Source organism: Pezoporus flaviventris, unplaced genomic scaffold (assembly GCF_033815535.1).
Source record: "Pezoporus flaviventris isolate CSIRO_AGI_PZ_B2104156 unplaced genomic scaffold, CSIRO_AGI_Pfla_v1 ptg000043l, whole genome shotgun sequence".
Lineage (NCBI taxonomy): Eukaryota > Metazoa > Chordata > Aves > Psittaciformes > Psittacidae > Pezoporus > Pezoporus flaviventris.
Window position 1 is genome coordinate 2397173 of NW_026892591.1, and position 27554 is coordinate 2424726.

Here is a 27554-nt window from a genome sequence, read left to right on the forward strand (position 1 = left end):
CCTGTTCAGTTGGTGCCTGACCAGATCTATTTCAGTGGGTTTTGTGCCCCTCTCTGCCCCATTGCCTTCTCAGCAGCACCACCCCATGCATTCAGGCACATCTGATGTTAACATGAGTGTTAAAGTGAGTGAGTGTGGGGTGAAGCTCTGCACCCCCTGTGATACCCCTTCATGTCAGCGTGTACAGGGGACTAGAGAGCGCTCCAGAAGGCTGTGGAATCAGGCTTAACAAACCCAGCAGTTCTCAGCAATGCCTATGTCCAGGAGCCTCCATCCCTGCTAGCAGCAGGCAGGGATTGTCCAGGGAAGGTGGCTGGGTCACCCGGGGCTGGTGCATTACTGATGCTACACGCTGTAGCAGTAGCTGCACATCTGCCTGCCTGCAGGGTGCTGAAGCTGGCCCTGCTTACAGAGCCCATCTGCCACCCTCCAGCCTGCTGAGCACCCTGGCAGCCATCCCCTTCAGGCACCATGTTTGCCACAGCCCGAGACCAGGCAGGTACCTACAAGAAGACCAGAGAGGAAAACCCTCCCACGGCGCGATGAGGAGAGCTGAGGCACTTCAGTCCTGCTGCAGATGGCTGCCCACAAGTCAGCTCCTTGAAAATGGTGTGCTAAGTTTGAAGCGCTCTGTCCTTTGGTGGATCAAAACTGCAACCTGCCTGTGCTTCTGCTTTGTGCTGTAGAGAAAGGAAATGACAGCCCTTAGTGGTGGGAGGACAAGTATGTTAAACATTAGAGGGATGAACCACAGGGATGGTTCTAACAGAGGGGCAAAACAGCAGAAGTGAAGCAGGGACTGATGCTGCTGTGACTGGGATGCAGCTGATCATCAGAGCCAAGCCCTGCACCCCCAGCCTGATGGTCTCAGAGCCAGATGCAGCCCGATGCAGGGCTGCCCACAGCTTGCTTCTGCCACTCAGCCTCCTTCCTTTCCCTTTGCAAAGCTGCTGGCAGCCTTTTTATCCACCAAACGTGGCCCTCTTGTGTTCACAAGAGAAATACGGAGAAACCAGAAACCAGCTGCTCTTGAATAGGAACGGGTTATTATAGAGGTGGCTTTTCCACACCCTAAACTCCATCCAAATGGACAAGCAGCGTCCTACAGGCACCTACCCCACATCCCACCGGAGCAGGCTGAACATCAACGCCAGCAGCATCAAGATTCTGCCTTCCCTCCCACCTCCACATCCCTCTGGTTTGGAAAGAAGACTCCTTAGAGGTCTGCAGATCTCAACAAGCAGTGCTTGGGAGAAAGAAAGCCCAAGTGCTATTAGGCGAAGGGAGGAGAGCAAGACCAGTGGTAAAGAATGCAGATCAGCCTGGTCTCACTCTGTGTGTGTGTACACACACGTGTATGCATGGCCACACGCACGCAGAGGGGCTCTGCAACGCGGCCCCCATGTGCAGAATGAAAGGAACAGTGGTTTATCTGAGGGTTTCCATAGAGACCAAGTTTGGAAAGAATTAAGGTGGAACGATTATGTACAGTCTGAAGGGCCTGAGATAAAAATAACCTTGCTAGGTACCGCATGGACTAATGACAGCGAGCCTTGCACCGCCTCTCCTTGGTGGTACCCTCAATCAGGGCTCCTGGGCTCGGCTGCACGGTCCCGGTCCCTGCTGGAGAGCAGTGCAGAATGAGTGTGGATCCCTGACACAGCAGCAGTGACCCAGAGCCCTGATGCCCCGTTCCCTGGCAGGCTGCTACGCTCTTCCAAGGCTCCTCTGGCAGCTCAAGCAGAAGCAATGTGTGCTGCAGCCCTGCCCTGGCAGCCCTGCGGTCACCATCAGCCAGGCAGAACCCTCTGGGTGCCAGCAGTGGGGCTTTGCTGAGCTCCTGCAGAACTAAGGAAGAAGTCATTCGTTTTGTTCAGAGCTGACAGAACAGGGTAAAGGCAGCCAAGAAAGCCACAGAAAGTTCTGTTTTGGTGTGAAACAAATACAACTCTTCTTTGGCAAAGGATAATGGAAAAAACCCCTTTGTTTCAGGTGGCCTCCCCCAAATACATCACTCTCCTGTTTCCTCCAGCGCAGGCCATGAAACAGGTTAGGCATTCCTCACTCAGCTGCAGTTCTTAGCCAGAAGAGCAATTCCCGTGCTGCCCTCAGCCCAGCTGTCTCTCAGTCTGGCTATTGAACAAGTCAGTGACTCCCAATGGATTTTTCCTTAAGCAAATTCCTAATGAGGGTTATGAAAACCTCCTTATGGTTTCCCAGCTGATGCAATAGTAACATAGAGCAACAGGCCATGATTCACACATTGAATGATGGAATGGTTTGGGCTGAAAGGGACCTTAAAGCTCCTCCAGCCCCAACCCCTGCCACAGGCAGGGACCCCTTCCACTGGAGCAGCTTGCTCCAAGCCCCTGTGTCCAACCTGGCCTTGAACACTGCCAGGGATGGGGCAGCCACAGCTTCTCTGGGCACCCTGTGCCAGCACCTCAGCACCCTCACAGGGAAGAGCTTCTTCCTTATATCCTTATATATGTATAGCTTGACTTGTACTGATACATGAGCCCTAGGTCATAAACCTGCAGCAGGATTGGGACTGAGGTTCCAGCTGCAATCTCCTCAACTTCATCTTTTCAGCCCCCTCTGGAGCCTCTGATCTGTGGGCAGCAGTGTCCTCCCCCGTGCCAGGCACGGTACAAACACAACCATCACAGGCTGCCTCCCCTTGCTCCCATCATCTCAGACAACAGGAATGTGTCTGACCCTCAGCAATCATCTCCTGCAAGGGGAAAAGCAGCTCAGTGTTCAGCTGCCAACGCACGGGAAGGAGCCTTGACCCCCCCCTCCATTCCCACTGCAGGGAGACCAGCATGAGCTGCTGCAGGTGCTGCCGGGGCTCCAGGGGAAAGCCTGCTACACAAATCCTGTGCTCAAGGTCACCAGGCACAAGGCACCATGTGAAACAGTGGGCAGAGCACACCGAAGATTAACGGCGCCTCAAGGTTTAGCTGTGGCTGTGCTGGGAGGGTCTATGGAGAAAGCCAATAAAGGCTGATATGATTTTACATGCAAATGAACCCTTTTAAGGGATGAAATGCCCACAAGCCTGTCCGTGGCAGGCTCCTGTCCTGAGGAGGAGGGAGAGGTATTCCCCACCAATATGCACAGAGCACAATTGAAGAAGAGAAATCATGGTGTTTGCAGTAATGCCAATGTCAAGAGCATGAGTGGGGCGGCGTGGCCCTGGCTCTCACCCTTGCTGGGACACTGGAGGTGGTGTGGCCTTGGAGGATTTATGCCCCTTTTAAAACAAGGGTACCTACATCGTCTTCCTTTGTATGGTGCCCTCAGCATCAGCAAAGAGGAGTTCTGCAGCACAGAGAGTTATTGCTCCGTCTATTCCCTTCCCTTGCCCTCCTCGAGGCAGTATCTGAGCATCTCCTCGACCTGCACAAAGCGCTGTGGCTCGTGTCTGTCATATGTGGCTCCTGCCTGATCCCCACAGGGAAGATCACACACACACACAGTATGCTAGAGATTGGAAGGGACCTCAAAAGATCAGCGATGCTCTGTTTCGTCGGGGTTGTTTCGTGTCTGGGCTCCGTTTCTGCACGAAGGGCTCCCTGTCTCTGCTGCTTTTTTTAGCCAGCTCCAGTGCTCTGTGTCTACGAGACAGAAGGGAGGGCGATGGGCTGCTTGGAAACCGAGCGACAGGCAGCCCTTTCCCAGTTTGGGGTCATTCAGACCTGACATCTAGCAGCAAAACATGCTTGGAAGAGGTAGCTTCACTGAGCACAGTGACACGAGGCGAGGGAAGGCTGGGTTAAGGCTGGACCTTGGGTCACTGAAATCATCCTGGGCTCTTATTTGTCCCTTATGTCTTAACCCCTGTTCCCCCATCCGGAGACTCGGGAAAGAGAGGGAAGAAACAGGCGCTGAAGGCTCTGCCTTCCACTGCTCCCACTCCCAGCTGAGGCACTGCCCGCTCTCTCTTGTGGACGGGAATATGCCACACTGCTCCTCCAGCCATCCACAGGGAAGCAGCTCTGGCCGTGCTGCCCTGTGGTCCTCTGCGAGGTGAGGGCAGGCAGGATGAGGCAGGCAGGCTCCTCCTGCGAAGGCTTCATCTTTAATGCATTGGGCTTCAGAGCGCAGCGCGTTCCTCCTGCTCACACAGCGGGAGCATCGCTGAGCACCAGGAACTTTGATCTCCGTCAGCCTCCGAGGCAGGAGAAGGTGGGCATGGAGCTGCTTTCCTCCAGAGCCAGCTGGGCAAGGATGCTCAGATGTGATTCAAGAGCTGCAGCGGACGCCTGGAGCCCGGTGCCTCCTGCTTTCTGTTGGCAGAGGGAAATTGGGATTTTTTCCCCAAAAAACACCTGTGCCTTTTCAACTGTTTTTCCCAAAGAAGGACGTTTTTTTATTGCTATTTTTTGAAAGCACTTTTGCAGAAAGTACCCCCAGAAGGAGTTTGATCATTTCAGGACCTTTCTGAAAGCCCTAAACCAAGGCTGAGTGCTCCGGACGCAACTTTTACCTCCTTCGGCATGAGGATTTCCCCATGCCTTCATTCTTCCTGCCACAGAAGATCTATTTCATGGCCCCTTTGGAAAACGCTACTTTTGGGGTGGGTTTTTTTCCCCTTCAGATTCAGCTCAAACCCCACATTTCTACCACCTGAGCACTCACGCAGGCTGTGCTGGAGCCTGCAGCACAACGGTTCACGTGGGAATACCCCAAGGATTTTGTTTAGAGTTTTATAGCATTACACACCAGCCTTATTGGATTTAAATGGCTTAAATTAACCGGGTTATTTAATGGATTGGCCAGATTAGGGAGGAATCTGCAAAGGCTGTTACTTCAAGAAGAGCAGCTGCATTGGAAGGGAAGATCCCCACGTAACATTAATATCCTGGAGGCTCACAAGTCCTGACAGGCCACTCCTGTCCTTTATTGACATTCTCCCATACGCATTTAGCCAGGTTTGTGTTTGGTTTAATAATCTCCTGAAAGTTTAATTGTTGCTTTATTCATCCCTGACCTTTCCTTCTCATCTGGAGACGTATTATTGCTAATCTACAACTTTCAAGAACCAGATTTATTTGCAAAACCAATTATTCTGCTATGCAAATCTCCTCTCCTCCCGCAGCCTGCCTGAACGGGGCTTTTTCTTTGTCCTTACAGCCACCATAATGTATAGACACTATTCAAATCTTGAAATGTAAAATTTATCTATATTTCTTTTCGAGCATGCCCAGGTTCGCTGTGGTGCAGAGTTAATGAAAATCTGGAGAATCTAAAGCAGGTTTCCTGACCTTGATCCAGCCCTGACAGGCTTTAACCTCCGAAGTCCTCGCTGAGCCACGGGGGAACCGGAACGACCAGCGAAGCACAAATCACTTCACTATGGGTAGACTTCGAAGGGAGGAACACGTCCACTCCGTTAGTGCCAGACACGGCCCCACCAGTTCAGTCCTGGAGACACAGACACAGGGTTCCTGAGCTGCGCAGGAGGTGCAGAAAATGCTCTGAATGGGAGTCTTTGCTACTGATGTGCACCCAAAACATCCCTGGTGGCACTCCCCAGACCCATAGGGAACCCTCAGCTTCTGGAGCTACAAACCTGCTGGGAGATGGAAGCCTTCATTTGAAGTGGGGTTGGAGGTCCGGGGTCTGGAGCCCTCTTCCCAAATACCAGTGACTACAGGAATTAACACTGACTTTAGCTGCCCCCCTGCCATCAGCCATGGCAGGAACACGGGTTTTTTGTGTTCACTCAGGTTCTGCAGTGGTGAAATGCCACCTACCCCCCTTAATCCTGCCCAAAAGCACAGCCAGTGTCCTCTGACTACGGAGCATCATTACCACAATTACAGGCAACCAGGAAACCCACATTTCATACTAAGCCTTATGTCAGCGAACAGCATTATCAGGGACACTCGTGCAATTAAACCATAACTCAGAGGATGGATGTTAAGTGCTTCACAGATGAGCAAATTAAGAAAGCATCAGCCACAGGATTCAGGGAGAGGCAATGAGGGTGCCAGGCACTGACCAGAGACCTTCTGCTTGTGCTCCACAGCCACCATGGGGCTCCAGGGGGTTAGGAAGGCCCCAGGGCAGCCAGAGCCTATGTCTCTGCTGTCTTCAGGTGGCTGCAGAGAAGCCAGGAGCCACTGGTCCTCTCCTGATGATTCTGAAGATGTGGGGAAGGAAGCAGAAACTAAGAGGGGGAGGTGATGGAATCACAGAATGGGTTGGGAAGGACCTGAAGATCATCCAGTTCCAACCCCCTGCCATGGGCAGGGACACCTCACCCTAGACCATGTCCAACCTGGCCTTAAGCACTGCCAGGGATGGAGCATTCACCTCTTCCCTGGGCACCCTGTGCCAGGAGATGCCATGGTTCCCTCAGCTACACCCCTCCTTGAACCTGCCTGAGGAGCAGCCACTCCTGACTGCTCTGCTTCACGTTGATAAGACAGAAATAGCTCCATATCTCACCCATAAATCGCCACCATCAGAGTGACGGATGGGGAACAACTCCAGTAGTCTTTCATCGAAATGGAACTGCTGCACACACACACAAAAGACTGGAAGTACATGGTGTTGGAACAGCATTCGCCTGTGTTCTGAAGCAGGGGAAGGAAGGAGAATGAGGATTCCATTCCACTTCCAGGAGATGGAATGGAATGGGAGCTCTGCTTTAGACAGGCATCCACAGATGAGCCTCACACACTTGTGCCTGGAGCAGCCCCTTTTCCCTGGATACCTGCAGAGCTCAGGGATGGGAATGGGTCAACTCCTGGCAGGCAAAGCCAATGAGGTTGAGCACGCCACTGGCTTCAGTAAGCTCTGGCTCAAGCTTTATGTATTTCAGATATGAGTGGCTTGAAGCTGTTCTCCACTGTCTGCAGATAGTTTCTCTTGCTCAAATAATTTAGCGCTAACCTGAGGCTCTGGGCTCAGTCCTTGCTGTCAAAAGCCAGGGTGTAGATCTGCATGCAGCTCCTGAGGGCACGGGGGAGCACAGCATGAATCTCTCCTGCTCCTTCAAAGTCTCGCAGAGCTGCTTTATGTTTGTAGAAAGGGGCATAAATAGAAATAAATCTGACAGGCTTTAGTCTATGTTTCTCCAGTATATCCTTGTTGGCACTGGATTTACCTGAGTTGCTTTCTATCCAACAGCTTCAATAGGGATGTGTTTACAGGGGGGCAGACCCCAGTGAATACTAGCAGGGATGGGGGTTCACTCACCAATACATCCAAGCAGAGCAACCCATAATGCACAGCCTTTGGACATGGCTGAAAGGAGGGACCTAATGGAAAGCCCAGGCTGGGTGTCCTGGGATGCAGCCCCAGCTTGCTCCTGTGGCTGGGCTTCCACATGATCCATTGGGGTACTTGAACCCCATGCGCACAGCAAACAAGGCTGCTGTAATCACCACTACAAATGTCAGCTACAATGCAAATTGCTTTGTGTTCACTGCTATTTCAGCTTAACATCGTTTTGGTCTTCCTAGTAGAGGCAAACAAGCTCCATAAGCCCTGTAACCATTGTCCAATGACACTTGGAGCTGGAAACCTTAAAAGTTCCAGTGAGAAAAGAGGCCACACTCCCCTGCTGCTGCACATCCCATGTCGTGGGCATAAATGAAATGTGAATTACACCGCTTTTACCAGCATAAATGATTACAGAAGGAGCTGCAATCCAAGGTAAAGCTGAGCCCTTACTAGGTTTATTTTAAGCTCAGACCCCATTAAATATGACAGAAACATGAAAGAAACTTCTTCCCAGTGACATCCGGATGAAAACGGGACTGATTTGCTGGGGCTCTGCAGCTGGACAATGGCACCTGGGCTGGCCACAGGCACTCGGTGCTGGGATAAATGTCCCCACAAAGGGCAGGGCAGCGCTGGCAGGAGCAGGTCCCCCTCAGTTTGCCATTTGTTTGATAGCTTTAGCTTTTCATCACAAACTGACCCTCATCTCGCCTTGCAAAGCCCACTGAAACCCAACATCTAGAGCATGCGGTGAACCCGTCCACACCAACCCCACTGGGAGGCAGCGGGAAGCATCGCTCTGCCCTAACTCGTGTTCACCTGCACGTGCTGCCCTGCACAGCCCCTGCCCTGAGCTGCACAGGCAGTGTGGGACAGGCTGAGCAGTGGGGAAGGTGGCTCAGATGAAAAGTGAACTCTTTTTTTGCAGGGCTGCATCAAAAGCAGCGTGAGCAGCGGGTCATGGGGGGGATCCTGCCCCTCTGCTCTGCCCTCGTGAGACCCCACTTGCAGCACTGTGGGCAGTGCTCGTGCTCTCAGCATAAGAAGGGCATGGAGCTGTTGGAGCAAGTGCAGAAGAAGCACGAGGATGAGCAGGGGCTGGAGCACCTCCTGTATGGAGCCAGGCTGAGAACATTGGGGCTGTTCAGCCTGGAGAAGAGAAGCTGAGGGGAGACCTCAGAGCAGCTTCCAGTGTCTGAAGGGGGCTACGAGGATGCTGGAGAGGGGCTCTGCATCAGGGACTGGAGCAATAGGATGGGGGTGATGGGTTCAGACTGAAACAGGGGAAGTTCAGGTTAGATCTAAGGCAGAAGCTCTTCCCTGTGAGGGTGCTGAGGTGCTGGCACAGGGTGCCCAGAGAAGCTGTGGCTGCCCCATCCCTGGCAGCGTTCAAGGCCAGGCTGGACAGAGCATTGGGCAACCTGCTCTAGTGTGAGGTGTCCCTGCCCATGGCAGGGGGGCTGGAACTGGATAAGCTTTAAGGTCCTTTCCAACCCAAACCGTGCTATGATTCTCTGTTCACCCAGATCAGGTCCCCAGTCCACTGTACACACACAGCCACACCAGTGCAGCACACACTGTGTGCCCTGGGGGATGAGATGGGTGGGTATGAAGCACGAGCACCCTAACTCTGTTCCTGTCATCACAGATGCTGTTGCATGATGCCACATGCTCCAGCTCTGCCTTTCCAAACTAGGTATCAGCCTCCTGGCCGCCCAAAGCCACATGGAGCAGCAGCAGCCCTTTAACTGCCATCAGCACTCAGCTCCTCTGCCAAGCTCCTGGGACACAAGATCCGTTGTCTCCAGATCACACTCATCTTTTCCACTTCTTCCAATAAGATGAATCTTCTCATTTGTCACGGAGTTGGTGGTTTCCAAACATCATTCACCCACTGGAGGCCGGGGGGGGGAATGCTATTCTTCAGGTCAATTTGTGAATCATTTGGCTTGCCAGTCAACCAAGTTTCACTCACTTGGAGACAATATATCTGAGCTATAAAACCTCAGCCTCCAAACATAACTCACCAAATTTAGTGAGGAGCCTGTCATCGCCGAGAGCAACGATCCTTAACCCCTTATCCAGCTCTGGGGAACCATTACCTGCACTTGTTAATTTAAGCTTGGTTTAAGTCATAAAAAAAGGATTTCTTTCTGCTCAAAAAGTGTCACTAATTCCACTACTGCTTCATTATTCAGTTTCATATTAAGAGTTATTATAGGACCATGGAGTGGTTTGTGTTGGAAAGGACCTTAAGATCATCCAGCTCCAACCCCTCTGCGATGGGCAGGGACCCCTTCCACTAGAGCACCTTGCTCCAAGCCCCTGTGTCCAACCTGGCCTTGAACACTGCCAGGGATGGGGCAGCCACAGCTTCTCTGGGCACCCTCACAGGGAGCAACTTCTGCCTTATTTTTATTGCTTTCTCACCAAATTGGTACACAAATAGACACCAGACATCCTGACTGGTTAACACAGTCACTGCCCACTTCCACTGGCCAGGCAGGGGCTGCAGGAGCCTCTGAGAATGATGAAGCAGAGTTAACCCATCCCTGTTGAGCTGTGTGGATCCAAATTGTCATCGCAGCCAGGCTGCATGGGACACAGATAGGACTCTGGGGTGGAGCGTGGTATTGCCCTCGCCTCATCCATAGTCATCCTTCTCCTTTTCACACGTTCTCTCTAGCTTCATCCTTCAAATCCACTTTGCTTTGCACCAACTTATGTACATTCATGTGCAAAATAGATACTGCCAGGTGCAATGGTGCAGGTTTCAACTGCAGTTCAGGCGTCCACCTCCCACTGAAATGCAGTGAAAACTGGGACCAGTCTTCCCACTAAATAGCACCAGTCAGGAAGGAACCCCAAAACTTGTAGATAACAGTAATATCCCCTTCAGCTGTGGGCTCCAGGAGGATGAGAACAGTGAGGCTGGATTCACTAATGAGTGGGAAAAGTCCCAGGAAACACCAAAAGCAACCTGATGAGGTTGGGAATGTAATCATCACAAACTCCCAAGGCTAGCACAGTGACCCCAGAGCCCTCCAGCAATCCATCTATCAGCTGGGAAGATGCGATTCAGACAGTGAATGGAGTCCCACCAGTGGTCAGCTCTACAGGAACCCATTCACTTGAAGAAGGAAGAGAGTTTCATCAGGCAGGGTTCAAGAGGCATGTAACTCATGTCAGAGGAGAGCAAACCTGGCGGTGCGCTCATCACAGGTGAGCAAAAGAGCAGAGAAAACAAAACCATTACAGACAGGTAACGAAATGGATGGGCAGGAGCACAGACAGAGCCTCTCAAGGTGTAAATCCAAGCTAACCATGTTTGTACCAGCACAGAGGCAGAGCAGCTCGGGGCTTTAAGCAGGCAGCAGGACTGGCTCCATCTCCACACGTGCTGGAGTGCCCCATCCACTAACACTCCCATGGGGATGGTGTGCTTTGGAGCCGGTGTAGCCCCATCACCTCTCCTGTGGCCTGTGCCACAACCACCCAAACGTGGAGGCAATGCTGAGCCCCTTTCCAGTATCCCTCAGTTCTAAAGCACCGACACCAGCAGTTTTCTGCCCTTCCTGCTCTGCTGGAGACCTGGCACTTGGTTCATGGGGATATGAAGGATTGTTCACCAGGACATCAGCTGGGAAGAAATAATTGCCCCAGGGAGCCCTGAGACCCGGTCAGGGGAGAGGCAGATCAGAGGAATCCATCTCATTTTCCACTGGAACAGCTGGGAATGTGCACACACTGGGGGCAACTGGCTCAGCTGAGACAGGCTATGAGCAGGTGATAGACAGGAACGTCTCAAAGTACCCTATTGCCTACAGCATCCCAACTGCTGCGTGCTGAGGCAGACACCCAGCAGGATGCTTGTTCTGCTCCTCCAGCATTTTTTTTGGGAGCAGGGAAAAAGAGAGGTGGCTTTTCCATCCCCTCCTTTTACCAGTGGGGCCGAGGATGCCAGCCATCCTCCACACACAGAGTGTCTCCAACCCCACCTTGTACTCGGGATCCTGGAGCCAACGGCTGTGCAAAGTCCCCAATGGCCCAGGGGGACATCAACCACGCTCAGAGGGCTGCAGAGAACCAGGCACTAACTCCCCGCTGCTGCTTTGCTGTGCCCCATAGCAAGAGGGAGGACGTCAGCCCCAGCTCCAAGGGCCTCTGGGATGGGGGCTGTGTGAGCAGAAGCCTGCAGAGAGCCGGAGATACCGATCTCCTTGGAAGCAAGGCTGGATGCTTAGAGAACAATGCTTATCTGTGCATCTTGCCTGATGATCCCTTATCATTACCCAATCCTCCTGGGCTTCGCAGACATTAGCTAAGCTTGTGATAAGAGATTAAGAGAAAAGCCAAGACACATTCACAGCCATTAATGGCAATTCCCCCAAAGCCTGGGTGTCAGAGCCAGGGAGATGCCTTCCAAGGCCTTGCTCCCTTTGAAAGACACAGGCAGAAACCTGATTATTCCCAAGTGACCTGCTGGGTACTTAGTCATGGCCCTTCGAGTTCTTTTAAGATGAGAAAAATATTATCATTAGGAGAAGCTGTGCTGGAGCAGTGCAGCAATGATAGCTCATGCTTTCATAATGCCCACAGAGAGGCAAGCGCGCCAGAGGGGAAAGCAGCGCTCTGGAAACATTCCCCGCATGCAAAGCAGAGCCATTTCTATCGGGAAGTGCTCGTCCTATAGCTTGGGATAAACCACATGGAAACCAGTGGGGTTTTAACTTGCTCCTTGGTAAAACACCTGCAGATAAGTACTTGCTTCTATGCGAAACAGTCCTGAGTGTGAATGCTTTTAGAAGGGGAAGGGATCCCTGGTTTAATTTGGAGAAGGAGTGAGAAACAGGGCAGAGAATCACAGAACGGTTTGGGTTGGAAAGGACCTTAAGATCATTCTGTTCCAACCCCTGCCATGGACAGGGACGCCTTCCACCCCTTGTGCTATCACTACAGTCCCTGATGAAGAATCCCTCTCCAGCATCCTTGTAGCCCCCTTCAGACACTGGAAGCTGCTCTGAGGGCACCAGAGAAGGAAAGTCAAGCACAACTGACGTGTTCAGTGCCATGAGCTCCTTTCTGCCCACATTGCTCCTGCTTTCAACGGAAGCCATACCAAAGAAGGAGGAACAAAACTCCCATCTCCTGCTCAGGACAGCGCAATGCTCCTGTTTTCTGGCTCACTTTCTGCAAGGGCAACAGTTTTGGGAGACTAAAATATCCCAGCATTGGTCTGCGGTGCGCAGAGCAACATCCACTACAAGGAGCACAAACCAGAGGATGCCTTTGCTGCAGAGTCAGAGGGCATTAGGGACAGCACCTTTCTGAGACACATCCTGCTCCACCGACTGCAAAAATAGCAACTAAAGCCTCTCTCCTGGAACACATTTCATTCTGCATTAGAGCTTATGGTTCCTGAGAGCTGCTCCCGTGCAAAACCAACGCTGTTACTTATGAAACAATGCATCAAAGCCACAGATGGGAATTGGCTCTCCTGGCAGCACAGCCACAAAAAACCTCTCTTTCTCTTTTCCCCTTCCTATAACAAATGGCCTCTTTCCCCAGTCATCTGTGTAACAGTTAAAGATTAATGTCTTCTGTGGCATGACACCGAGCCGTTTGCTTCCTTTTGAGAAAGCTTAAAGCTCTTTAGAGACTGGGTTCTGCTTTCAGCCATATCTGTCTACGGAGCAAACACATCTCAGATGTTCAGCCAGTTCCCTTAAAGGACAGGTTAGCTAAATGAAGGGTTACCAAGTGTGATCTTAATGGCCTTTGCTTCGGATCTCATTGGCTTTCATGGATTTTATTGTCTGTTCTTTAAATTTGCAAATGACATGGACTGCAAACACAGCCTTGGGTTGAAAGACAATTTGCAGGCAGCAAGGAGCCTGCTTAATGGACAGGGAACTGGCCTGGGATTTGGGAAGCCTGATGTGGTGCATCCTAGCTCTGCTGCATCCCAGTCCTACTGCCTGTTACTTCTCTAGTTGGAACTGAATGATCTTAAGGTCCTTTCCAGCCCAAACCATTCCATGATCCTAGGATCCCCACACACCAAATCACTCTGCATAAGCAGCATCAACCTTTTGCCCTAACCAGCTCCAGGCTCTCACTTGCTCTCTGGTACCCAAACTACTCTTGATCCCCTACGACACAGGGTATCAGTACTCTGGGAGCTTGGACTCTCCCTTTGTTGACAGGGAAAGCCTGGACGTGTAGTTTAGGTTAAAATCCTTCACTTCCAGCTCACTTCTGATTACCTCCAGCACTGCCATTCCTTGGTCTCCCTTGTCCTGCTGAGATGCTCCAATGTGGGGCTGCCGATAACGCTCTAGACAGAAATATGAGGTCTTATCCTGATTATTCTACCAGAAGAACAGGATGGGCAGCACGGCAGAGCCAAGAGCCACATGTTGTTTGTTAGCAGAGCCCCGTGGGGAAGCAGAGCAAACGTACCCGCACATTCCTTGGAGACCCTTGGAAGTGAAACAAGCAAGAAAGCTGAGGGAGGAGGCTGCCAGACTCCAGCTGGTCTTCAATGGAACAGTCTGGTTGCTTCAACCCTGTTTTCAGGTTGGCCCTGCTATGTTCCCTTCCACAGGATGTGTTGAAACGTATACCTTTGTTTTGAAAGGGACCATAGCTTTTCCCCTTGGGATTCCCCATGGAGCACAGGCTCCGGCAGCAGACTAAGGCTTTATGCCAGCCCTATGTCAGCATTGCAGAGCACAGGAAGCTGGCAAAGGACGTTTTCCAGCCCTTTCAAGACCTTTGGAGGCTGCCAGAGTGAAGCAGAGGGGCCTTGGTGTAATGGAAACCCTGTCTCCAGAGAGGAAATGGGAACAGAATCCTGCCCTGCTTTGAGGGCCTGGACTTTGGAGGGGGGGAAGGTGACTTTCTCTGTTTGTACAGTTGCAGTCACCAAAAGACCCTAATGAAAACAAAAGCACCTTCCCTCCAGCTCCCCCTTTGACTCGCTGACACAGACCGGTTTTGCTCATGTTAGCACTAGGAAACGGCTGCAGCTCTATCGGGGTGGGAGAAGGGGTCTGGGCTGTGTTACATGGGGACAGGGACATGGTGGGGGTGAGCCCACACCGCAGCCCAGAGCCTGCCTGCTTTGATTCCCCCTTACCCACTGCTGTGTCTCCATCTCATTGCCCTGATCAACACCAGCAGAGCAGAGCAGCCTGGCTCTTCACCTACCACAGCTTTAGCACTCCATACAGCAGAGGCAGGATTAGGCCTTCAGAGGCTCTGTCTAGATGAAGGATTTGGCCTTTCTGTCAGCACTTGGGCCAGTGGTGTAGCTGCCTTAGTTTTGTTCTTCACGGCCTCTTTCCAGCTGGGAGAAGAACACTTTGGCGAGTCAATGATAAAATGGTTTTAATGTAATAAACATGAATCTGTCAGATTCAAGTGCCCTAAAATATTCCAGGCTGCAAACGCAGGACCAACAGTGAGCTCGTTGATACAGCCTCAAGCCAGAACTAATCAGACATAGACACCATTTGCTTTCAATAGAAATTAGATTCAAGAGGGCTGCTTCCTGCTTGCAGGGGGAAGACGGGAGGCGAACGCACTGATGTGGCACACTGAAAGCAGAGAGTTCCCTCCCATCAGGCTGCACATCACGGGGATGCAATGTCTTGCAGGGAGGGAGGCTTGCTGTTTGACTCGAGATGCTGCTGACTCAGCTCGCAGCTGAAGATGCTCCTGGGAAGCACAAGCCCATCCAAACAAATAAACCAGACCTTTTAGTGGGCAGGGCTGTAGATACCAGGTAATGAAAGCAGAACCAGCAGCCAACAGGCTGGGGCTGTGTACGTGCACGTCTTGGTGCTGCATCAAGGCAAGAGAAGAGTCCTTCACCTCCTTGGTCTGGCAGAGAGGACATCCAGTGGCCTTTCAAGGGGCCCTTTAGTGCCTGGGAAAGCCAAAGTCTGCTCAACATTAGCTCCCTGCTTTCACAGCAGCGTTATCCTGCAGTTTACTTTGCTGGGCTCCTTCCAGGACCCTTTTCCTGCCCTCCCATCCAGCTGTGCACACAGTGTGGTGCTATTCCTTAGGGAATTGCAGGTCCTGGGAGCGTTAAACCCCGAGGCCTCTTCCTATGAGATCAGCAGCCCTGCTTTGCAAGCTCAAGGACTCCGGAGTACTTGGAGTGGATCCAGGTTCGAGGGAACTCCATGCAGACGTGACAAGGGCTCCCCGTGCTACAGGAGTAACAACTCCTCATCACGAATCACTTCATGATGAGCTTCCCTGATCAGCCATGACGACTGCATGGCTGCTATGGCCATGCTTTACACATCTGGCAGCTTGACCTTTCCTCCTCCCCAGCTTGGTGCTGCTCGGATTTTAAGGCAAACCCTCAGCTTGTGTAAGTCAGCACAGCCAGAGCGACTCCTGATTCGTGCCACAACAGGAAGGGAATCGCATCCTCTACATATTTTACCAGCCTAACAACCTAACACATAGCAAGGCAGGGAGTCAAAGACGGAGGAAGGCTCTTATCCTTTAAACTGCTGTCTCTCGCCTGCAGAGAGGAAAATAACCCCAGCTTTCAGGCTTCTAGGTCTGATTGCTTCGGGGTCAGGAAGGGGAAGCTCATTCTGTTTCCCCTCTGCTGCAGTTGGTATTCTCCTCCTTCAGCGTATCACATGGCAGCTGAATGAGTCCTACAGTGCCTGAGTACACCTGATCACCTCTAAAAGGCCAGATTTCAGCCAGGGAAAGGACTGTGGATTCATAGCCACAGCTCAGCTCCTACCTGACTCCCAAGGGGCAGGAGAGAAACACTCCTTCCGCATCCAGAGGATCTTTTCCTGTTCCGTTCTTCCTCCTGCTGGGGCTCTTTCCACTCTCCCAGAGGCTGCCTCCCTGAGTGAGGCAAACTCCCTCTTAAGGCTTTATGTCTTTAACAGGCTCCAGGTGTTCTGGTCCAGTGCTCTGCTGCGTGGGCACCCTCCCTGCTCCTGATGCTCTTCTTATCCTCATTGGCATCGGCCCTTCTGTGCCCCTTGTGTTCTGCTCCCATTAGAGCCCCTGACAAAGACACTTCCAGCGTTGCTACTGCTTTTGCAAAGTGCTTTCCATTTCTCCTATAGGAAAACAATCATCTAAGGAGCCACGTTGGAGGTAACCTGTTAGAAAGTGCCTGCTTGATTATCAGCGCAAGCTGGGCCTGTAATCTGATAATGATAAAATCTGCCCCTTCGCTTTGCCTCTTATCATTTAATTGGAGAGAAGCAGCACATTGGTTTGTTAATAATTTTATAATTGGTGTTATCTGCTGAGCCCCATCAAAGGAGCCTGAGCCGCGAGTGCCCTCCGTGCAAACCCCCCCGGGTACAATGAGCTTCCTGCCATTGCGATGCTTCCGTTCTTGCCTGCGGTGCAAGGATGCCTGCAGGGCGCAGAGCCCACCCACAGCTCGGTGCTACCACCCACCCCCTGGCCTGCACAGGGACCTGGGTGCTGTTAGCGGGGGAGCTGGGGGCTGTTGCCGTCCCTTCTGTTCCGCTCTCCCCAGGCATCCCAATGTTTTGACAAGGCAGGGATGTGTCTCTTCACACTTGTGTCTCCACAGGGCTCCCAGCCCGACTCACCTGAAGCATCTCCGCTCCGGCTCTGCCATCTGCTTGTGAGCAGAGAGGAAGCAGAGACAGCTGCATGCACACAGGGTGTGAAGGGAAGCACACGCCAAAGGGTTTGTTTCCCCCAGCAATGAAAACACTAAAGGATGTGTCTACACTGACAGCCATGGGAGAGCCAAGCCTGCTCTTAAAGCCAGACCCACGCTGTTCACACCAGGACTTAGCAAGCAGAAATCAGGGCTATTCCTCTTCAAAGGGCTTCCCAACACCAGGCACCTGGATTTCTGCAAGATCCCTTCCTTCAGCTCCCAAAAGAGGGACACAGGAGGCAGCTGCAGAGCTGAGGACAGGGGAGCTGAGCCTTTGCATTGCCTGACATCCAAATCCCCTGCCCTGTCGCCAGGTGAAACAGGCACAGAAAGTGCTCCGGATATGGTCGAAAGTCCCAAGCAAGTCCTGTGCCAGAGAAACCCCAGCCCAGGAATCACTGCAGGCCAAATGCTCCTCTCCCCCCTCCACCTTCACATCCCTCAGCCCTGTCAGGGGACTCAGGTGGTTTTTACATCCCAGAATAAGCCCTGGTTTGACACAAGCAATGATGGTTGTTTGATATAGGAAGGGTGAGAGACTAATTAAAAGGCAGCGCTTTCTGCTTTCAGTCAGCTCCTGCAAGCTCTTGCTGTCGGGGTTTATTTATGGGAGGTTTAAGTGGTTTATGCAAATGGTGGTGCTTGTGAAAGGGCCTGGATTCCCCAGCACAGAGCAGGAAGGACCCTCTTTATCCCCTCTTTATCCCCAGGGCTGTCACAAGCAGCGCAGGCTCTGGCCAAAGCTCAGGCAGGATTCCCAAGGATTCAGCTGGGCTGTCTAAGGTGCTGGCATCGATTTCCATGTACATCAACACACTGGGGCTCTAGAGAGGTGAAACGAGGGCCCTGGAACCTGGGTGCATCTAGCCAAAGCAGCTGACAAACCTATTGTTCCCAACTGCAGGTGCTGGAAGCTCTTTGCCAGGAGCTCTCAGAGCTGGCAGGACACACAGCGTGATGCCCTGCATGTAAGTCACAGAGCTGTGCCTGCCCCAGAGGCTTCCACTGACTTCTGTGGCATCGATCAAAAGCCTGATTGAAATGAAAACTAAGGCGCAGATTTTGCAGTTTCATCTCCAGTCTCAGTGGTGCGGCAGCAATGGGGAGCTAACGCAGTGATACCTGGAAGGAAGCAGAGGGGCTGGGCCTGAGGAGCAGAGAGGGTCCTTCCAGCCTGTGTTAGTAACAGCCTGGGCTCTCCCAGGGGCACAGAGGGTTGCACTCAGTGGTACAGTCACTCCCCCCAAGTGTCCAACAGCAATGATGAAGCAGGAAACCCCCACAAGCTGCAAGTCCCACCTAAGCCATTACTCCCAGTTGGTTTGTTTCTTTAAAGACAGACACAGCATTTCCTTTCCTCCCTGCTCCCCAGGGCAATTCAGGGCATTAATTGACACTGGATACACTTTTGGGTCTGACACCCTTTATAAACAGCATTAATCCGATGGGAATTGATCAGCTCTGGCTTAATGCAGCCCCTATCAGCCACCCTCCTGTCAGTGCTGATTGCTGATGCTGTGGTACTGTGTCAGAGCGCAGGACCAACCACTGGGACAGGTTATCATGGCTGAGACCACTGCAGCATTCCCATGGGGTATGCACAAGCCCAGGGGAAGCACATCCCTGAGAAAGGAAACCTTAGGAGGAAAAAAGGGAATCAGATTTCCGTGGAACATCCCACGATGTTTCTATGGAGCATCCCTCCACGCCAATCTTTGTCCAGCTTTGCCTTCTCCCTATTGTCTGCTTCCCATCTGTATCACAGTCTGCAGCCTGCCCTTCGCCTTCCTTTTCCTGCACTGTGCTTAAACCCTGGGATCCAGCAATGGGAATAGTGGATGGATCACCGATCTGGAGGTGGCAGTCAGGAGCAGCCCCTCTCTCAGCTGACAGAGCTGCTGTCCTGTTGGTCACCTGCTCTTTGCTGCCCAAAGGTAAAAAAGCCTTTGCCTGTGTCCTGGTTTAAGCAGCTCTGTCGTGCAATTACCTTGCAACAAACTATAGGAAAAAGTGAAACTGGGTGAGGTCCAGACTGGTGAGATGGGAACTGGGACCTATTTACCCCGCTTTCCCCTGCAATAAGACAGAACAAGATGACTTTCCCCGGCTATAGATAGACCAAGGCATGTCCTGTATCCTGCCTGCAGTGCCAAGTGATGCTGGCTCAGCGCTGGCCTGGCCACCCTCCAAAATCGGATTTCCAATTAATAGCATCAACTCTTCCCAGCGAGGAGGCAGCTCAGGTCTGAGTTGAAGGTCACCAAGGAACTTCAGGCAGCATGGGACAGATCCACAGCCCACCTCAGCTCCCAAATCACCTGTGGCAAGCCCAGTGCACGGGCTCTAGCCCAGCAAGGCTGAGGGGATGAGCTCAAGGTGGCTGATCCTAAACCCAATAGCACTGCAGGGAGCAGGAGAATGAGGAGGCAGAGCTTCCCCCCCACTGGCAGCCACTCAGATGGAAGAGCATTTTCACCCTCAGCCAACAAAAGCACCCACCACCTGGGTTAGTGGCTTTTAGATAGGCTTGAGGAAGGCCAAACCATCCCTCCCTCCGTGCTGAAGGGTTGAGACCCTCTAAATACCCTCAAACCGTTCCCCGTATGGGATGGAGCCCTGGGAAACAGGGACACAGCGCAACCGGGCACGTTCTCGCCGCTGCTTGAGAAGCAGTTCCCATCCTCCTGCTTGGGCAAAGGTTCAAGATCTGAGGTTGAGGGAGGAGGGGAGGAGAAGGTATTTTATTTATAACTGCACATTCATTTCATTAAAAGCTGCTCCTGAAAGATTTGCCTGGAACAATGCAAAGGGAAGAGGTGGAGCAGCAGGGGAGAGGAGCCCTGCACTCCGCTCCCATCCGAGCAGCAGTGCAGAGGGTTGGGAGTTGGCTGGAACTCACCAGCAGCCCCTTCTGAAGCAGCAGAGCAGAGCTCAGCTCCAACTAAGAGACAGCAGTTCCTGGAAGATGCTTTCTTTCCGCACATCCTTGGAGTAAGGAGTCTCCATTCTGGACAGATGGGATCCCTTCTATACCGTGCTTCATTCCAGGGATGGAAAGGGTTAAACTCCCAATGAAAGGCCCCAAATCCATCTGCTGAGACTCACTAGCCCACTTCCTCCCCTGCCCCGGGTGCTGCAGCCTGGCAGGACAGCATCATCACCTTAGCATGTACTTTGGCATCACATAAATTCACACACACACAAAACTCAATTCAGTACCAGTGTTGTTGATTATAAATCAACTATTTACATAATTAATTACTATATCTGTAATAAATGCTGTGCAGGAAAGGAAGCTGGCAGAATAGAGCCATTCTTCTGGTGTCATCAATTACTTGGAAGGGAAGGCAATTACACTAAATCTTGCTTCCACCCAGCTCTCTTGTCAAGGGAAGCATCCCCCCCTCCTCCATCCCATCCCCAGCCTGGAGCCAGGCCTCCAACAGCACATTACTAAATTGCTTAAGCAGCATTTTAAATAAAAAGGGATATAATTCCATTCTTTTTTTGAAACATGAAAATCAATAAGCTGTCCTTCAGCTTCCCCGAGCCACGGGGGCCGGGGCTGCCTCTCTCCAAGCTAATGCAATTTGCAGGCTTATTCAGAGCAACCGAGGCTTCGGAAGGTAATCAGGCTGATCTGGGCCCATCCAGGACTTCATTGAGGAATTCCTTTCGGAAAGGAGAGGCATTCCTGCCATTATTTGGATACAGCCCCAAATCTATAACCCTCACTGATGGTTATGGATGCGCTACGGGTGCCTTGCATGTGCATGTGCATGGAAACCAGCTGCTGGCTGGGGAGCGCAGGGACTGGAACTGCAATGGGTGAAGAGCAATGCAAGGGTGGGTGCCCCAAAAGTGTCAATAGATGGTTTCTACCTGGAAACTCTTAACCCCCAGGTGCACGGGAGGGAGGAGCTCAGCACCTTTGATCAAGGGCAAGAGTCCAGCTTCGGAGCCTGGTTGAGAAGGGGTCATGCAAGCAAGGAAGGCTCAAAACGGGCAGGAGGAAAGAATGGCAGCTGGGATGCAGGGCTGCATTTCTGCTGGTGAAAGCTCTGCAGGTGATTTCCAGCAGGATGCTTACATTGGAAAGATGCCTTCTCCTTAATGTAGCTGTGTAGATGAAGTCACCAACTGCTGCCCATCTGCAGAGAGTTTCAGCTAACGCAGCTCTGGCAGCAGAGGGGACTGCGCGCTCGGTAGTGCCAGGACACTCACGTCACCTTGCTCAGCGTGTTGGCAGAGGCACGGAGCTGGGAGGTGAGGGACACACACTCTGCTCAGCCCCCTTTGCTTCTGAGGGCAGTCCTGCCACAGCCAAGCCTCTTCCCTATAAACCTGGCCAAGGTCATCTTTTCTCTCGAGCTTTCCCCTCGCTGTCTCCGAGCTGGCCATTGCCTCTCCCCCTGTGCCTGCAGAGCACCCAGCGCAGCTCCAAACGCCACTGCATGATCGGAGATTAATCCTGCCTCCTGAAAACCCCTGTGAACAAGGGAAAATACAGACCCCAGCCTCTAGGTATTAAGAGCAAAACAAATTCAGAGCAAGTGCTCCCCCAGCCAAACAGCCTATCTCCAAGAGTGGCCAGCAGAGGATGCTTAGGGAAAGAACAAGGAACGAGTGTGAATTCCCAGCTTCCAGCAATCAGCGAGATGAAGGCTGACCCAGTCCTTGCTGCTGGAACATCCTTTCTAATGCTTACACTAAAGGAATTCTTCTGATTGCAGGTCTAGCATCTGCATGCCCTTCCTTCTGTTTGCGGACTTTACCTCCTACCCCTGGGCCTGGTGCGACGGTGATGGGAGCTACACCAGTATCAGAGCAGGGAAGGCAAGAAACAGGTCATTTCTTTCCAACAGCTTCTAAGATTCAGTGGGCAATGATCACTCATTAGGGGTTTCACAGGGGAATGGAACAAGCACAGATGTGCTCTGGAAACCTTGACGTCAGCTCCAGCATTAGGTCATGGAGCACAGAGGGAGATCCCTGTTCAATGCACGGAGATTACGGACTCATTCATCAGAGCCCTACGAGTTTCGTCTCATTACAGCCACCCACCTGTGATGCTGCAGCCATGGACTGGATGAGGAGCACTGCCCCATTCTACAGACAAACTGGAACAGAAGAGAAAGCAAAGGTGAGCTCCCCAAGGGCAGCAGCTGAGAAGAGGAAAGCAGTGGCCCACTTCCTTTATCCACATGAGAGATTCCTCCCTCAAGACACACATCTGTGTTTTCCCCGAGCCCAGTCATAACAGAGCAGCTCTGCACATCACTGAACCACCATAAACAACACTCGCTTTGAAACATTTCCTCCATCTTTCAAGCTTATTGCAGCATCTGTTGATCACATTAAGTTGTAAGTGTGCTATCTCCATGGAGACTGCAGAGTCTCCCCGGGCTCCCAGTTACTGGATGTGGCTTCAACTGAAAGCAGAGTCACCCAATGAGTCAATTGCTGTTCTGTGTAATGAAAGGAAAGGATGTCACTGGGCTGGCTGTTAGATATGGTGGATAATGAAGCCAGATTTATCCTCACACTTTCTTAAAGACATTGGTATGGAAGTGACACCTCAAACAGGGATTTGTGTAAGGTCTGGTTAAAAGACAGCCCTTAAAGGCTGCAGGCACCCTTCTCCCTTGAAGAGATCCCCATTCATCCATAGGGAAACTGTCCCCATGAATTTGCACAACAACCACGAAATAACCTTGTTTTCTCTGCTGAAACAAGCAGCCACAGGTAAAAACCACTCTTGGAAGGCAAAAAGGCCCCAGTTTAAACCCCTGGTTTGGGGGGCCCTTTGCAGGGAAGGTAAGGGAAATATTTTGTGTAGCAGATCAGGGCTGAATTCAAGAGCGTTCAGCCAGAATGCAAAGTGACAGCAGTAATGAGGAAGCTCAGTTCATTTGGCTCACACTCTTCATTCTGTCAAGTGATTGGAAGCCCTGGAATTCTAGCTTTTAACTGTGCATTTGCTTTTAATTCTTGTAAAGGGGGGAAAAAACCCATTCTAACATCTGAATCCTAATCCTATGGAGCAAATCAAGCACCAGTGACAAGAAACGAACCAGCTCTTACTGCAGGTGCATTGCAAATCAAGGAAAAATAGACTTTTTTCCTCCTGTTTTCCCAAGCTAAGGCAGCAACAGAAGCTGAGCTCGCTTGATGCCACACAACCCAGCATCCTCATCTCCATCCCTCCATATGGTTACAGCAGACCCTGATCACCTGCCTTCCTCTTGCTCTTTCCAGAGGCCGGGCTACTCCTCACTCCCCCTGTTTGGAACACGGGGAAACTGAGGCACAGAGGTGCTGCACAGCCTTGCCTGGCGCAAAGAGATGTGACCCAGCTTGCCTTCTCATGTATAGAGGGCACAGCAGCCGTGTGAGTCACCAGGCTGAGACACCCTGCCCTTGAAGTGCTGCGAAGGACCGATCTGTAACCACACCGCCAGCCAAAGCAGCATTCCGTGCTTCCTTCTTACACCCACCTCTTCCCAACACGCTCAACAGCGCTGCCTGCCTGAGGATGAGAGGCCCTTTAAGGGGTGCTGAGCTCCGCTGTGGCAGAGCAAACCCCGGCGATGATTGAGTGTGGCAGCCCAAAAGGAGGGGAGAGAGCACAAACAAACAAACTGCTCTCCTCTAAATGAAAGAGCTGCGGGATTTAATGTGACAGGGCCTGGGATGCTTCATTTGACACAGACTGGCAGCGGGCTGGTGATTGGCAAGCGCTCGCTGCGATGGCTCTCTGGCCTGTCAGAACAGCACAAGATCATCGGCAGAGCAGCCCTGCAGCCTGCAGCACAGGGGGGGATCTGCTGCCTTGTGGTTAAAGCTGAAGGAAGCTCCGTGGCCCCGGCCTCTCCATTGTGAGGACCTGCAGGGAGGCACCCCGCGGGGTCCGGGAGCTCACGTACCTGGCTGAGCTCTCCGCACTGTGGGTATTGGTACCACTGGAAGGAGCAGCTCCCAGCCCGTTCAGAACTGCTGACTTGGTGCTTCGTGAGCTCATCCATGAACACAAAACCTTGGAGGAGACGAGGAGAAGAGTTTAACTGGCTTGCCCTCAGTAGTGCACTGGAGGGAGCTGACTTCTTCTGTCCTTTCAGCTTGCAGCCATGCATGCATTTTCAGCCCTGAACTGCAGCATCACTGTTACCAGGAGCAGGTACCACCGCCTGGATCTCCAGCATGGTGCCCAGCTGCACAGGAGGCTCCTGGAGAAAGGTGGAGGCTACCACACTGCACACAGAGCAGCTCCAGGGCTGGAGGAAGGATTTGACCTTGTTTTTAGGACAGGAGCAAGAGAAAGGAGTGAGGGAATTCCCAGACACGGGTTCTCTTGGACGCTACCACCATTGACCAAAGCCTCAAACCCACGGTGAGCTGTGCCTTTACTTCCCGCAAAGGAGGAAAGCAGGGACATAGCAAAGAGAAACATTTCCCCAGGTCCCACTATAACATCCCTATTCAAACCTAGCAACACCCCAATGATCCTGTGAGGCTTTGGAGGCAGGCCAGCTCTCTTCTCTGGGAAGAGCAGGCTTGCTTTCTGAAACACTCCACTACCAGGAAGCTCCAAATAGCTCAAGTTACTATAAAATATGCCACCCTTACACAGTATAGTACAAGGCTTGCTGTTATCCCTAGCCTGCTAGGCTTCAAACGGGGCGTGCAACACGTGCTGAGCTACCAGTGGCCACTGCTGAAGCTACCGTGGAGCTGAGCGGTGTGCCAACACCGTGCCTTCCCCACCTTTACTACACTGCAGCTGCTGAAGTCAGCTCTGGGCGGGAGGGGATGCTGGCAGGTTTGAGCCTCCTCCTCCATCCCTGGAGCTGCAGCTCTGAGGGGCGATGCTCTCCCTTCGGCTGTGCGAGCAGAGCAGAGCAGATGTTCGGGTGCGGAAGCTCTCGGGTGTGAGCGGTGATGCGCATCGCTTGCTGCCCAGGCTGCACGGATGGCTTCCAAGGCTCCATGCTGCCTCACCAGGCTGGGGCAGAAAGCAGTGGCTGGTTCCAGAGCCACGGCCAGCCTGCACTGGTGGAATAGATTTCACACGAAGCCAGGCACTGGTTTCCTTCGAGGTTAATCCCTGCGGCTCCTGCTTTGTGTGCTTTGGAATATTAACAATCCCCACAGCACAGCGCAGTGCAGCGCTGTAAATCCTGCCTGAGAAGCACTCGCTAACAAGGAAGAACATAATCAGGCCCCTTTTGGTACCCTCCAGCTCCAGCAGCCCTGCACCATGGTGAAAGGAAAAGGAAAAACCAAGAAACGCACTGACAGCCACCATAGCCAGAAGATCTCTGGGAGCTCCATGATTTCCTCTGGCCAACGTCTCCGAGTCAACGGGTATCGAGGGCATTAGGACAAACATTGGCTCCCCTTACTTAAAGATAACTGAGGTTTTTTTAAAGGGCAGCTGGTGAAACCTACAACCCCAGTTGCTAAAATCAGCATCATCTGTTATTTCCCACATCACCACAAACTGTTCCATTTTATCCGAGCTAAAAACAGCTTTTCTCTGCTGGAAACATGCAAATATCATTCCTTCATAAAGAAGCCACCAGATGGGAACTTAATAACTGGAGACTCTAATTCGCATTGCCTGGAGTTGCAAAAAAACCCACCAAACTTGGAGAATTCTTGTTTATATCCTGCTTATTCAATGGTTTAAACATGTTTCCATACACAGGCAGCTGGGCTGCAGCCAAGCTGTGTTAATACTCAGGCTATTTCTCCATGCAGGACACAAGCTGAAGTGAGTGGGGCTGGTTTTGGCTCTTGCTGCCAAAGGGAGCTTTGCATGGAGGAGCTGCTCTGGTGGGAGAGCAGCAGCTCTGCAAAAGCTGCCCCTTTCCTCTGGGCTTATTTTACTCACTGTTCCCTTCTGGAAGCCCAAGCCCATTCCCCCCCATCACAGCGCCTGAAGTGAAGCAGAGCAGGCATTTTCTGCTCCTGCAAAAGTAGGTGGGAGAGAAGATTTTATTGGAGTTTTATGGATGCCTAAATGGCTCTGCTGTGGGAGGGAAAGAAAAAGAGCACAGGAAGGAGATGGACAGCAAAGCACAAAGCAAGAGTGATGTCCCTCAGTGCTCTACAGCTTCAGCGGGGGAATACAGAGCCCAGAAACAGCAGAAGAAATAAATTCTTCATGGACCCATTTATAACCAGAACAAGTGTTTGCAGTGCAGGGAATAAAAGCAGGTGCTGACAGGGCAGCTCTCACACGTTAACTCCAGCCATCCTCCAGCACTCTTACAGAGCACTTTGGTGCAGGCTGGGCCTGGCTTTGTGCGCAGGCAGCTTTCAACAGCTTGCTGCAGGACCTGGTTTAGCTTCCTCCCTGGTGCTTGGCCACCGAAGCCTCATCGCTGTATCCTTGGGCAGGGACAGGTTCCTAAGTGTGCATCCACTGCTCAGTGTGGAGCCCTGCAGAGGGGCACAAGTGACTTTGGCTTCCAGCAGTGCAGATCAGCATCCTCAACCCAGGCGTTTCCTCCTGCCAGGACTCATCTGCCTTCACAGGGCAGGCATTAATATCCATGCTACTGCTAGCACCTATGCTGCACTGGCAAGGCTGCACTGGGATCTCAGCCTGCTACTGCCCATTCCCTGCTCAGGTATCCAGTATCTCCTCATTCTTGGAGTCCTGGTTTATATCTCCAGGTGCAAATTTAATCATTCTAATTCATAACAAGAGCTTTGGGTAGGTGCAGATGAGCAGAGATGTCTGGCATGGTTTGAACCCAGCCAGTAACTCAGCACCAGCAGCCTCTCCCTCACTCTCCCCATTTTCCCTCCCTCAGGTGGGATGGGGAGGAGAATGGAAAGAATGCAAAGCCCATGGGTTGAGATAAGAACAGCCCAACAACTGAAGTAATATTAAAGTACTACTAGGGGAAGTAACAATGGGAGAGGATATAAAACTACAGAGGGAAGGGAAAAACTGCAATAAACACAAGTGATGCTCTATACCATTGCTCACCACCCACCGACCGATACCCAGCCCTACCCTAGCAGAGATCCGGCCCTTCCAGGTAACTCCCCCCAGTTTCTATAGAGGACATGACGTGCTGTGGCATGGAATACCCCTTTGGCTGGTTTGGGTCAGGTGTCCTGTCTCTGCTCCCTCCCAGCTTCTCATGCCCCTCCTTGCTGGCAGAGCATGAGGCTGAAGTCCTTGATCAGAGTAAGCATTACTTAGCAACAACTAAACCACTGGTGTGTTACCAGCATTGCTCTCAGTCTGAAGCCAAACACAGCACTGCACCAGCTACTGGGAAGGAGACAAATCACTGTTAGAGCTGAACCCAGGACAGCGTGAGATGTTCCAGATTCACCTTACAGGAATATCTACTTTTAGCTGAAACACCCATGTTCCCTGTTCACTGCCTCTGCAGGGGTCCATCGTGGCCAGAAGGGTTAAACACCTTCTGGTTCACACATTCGCCCCTGCTCACCACATTGCTTACACTGACAACGAGGACCCCCAGTCATCCCCCATTCAGCTCATTGCATCAGGGTGACCCCAGGATACACGCTAACAGCATCAAGTCCATTGTCTTTGCATTGTGTGTCTGTGACCAAGCTCCTGTAAAGAACAGGA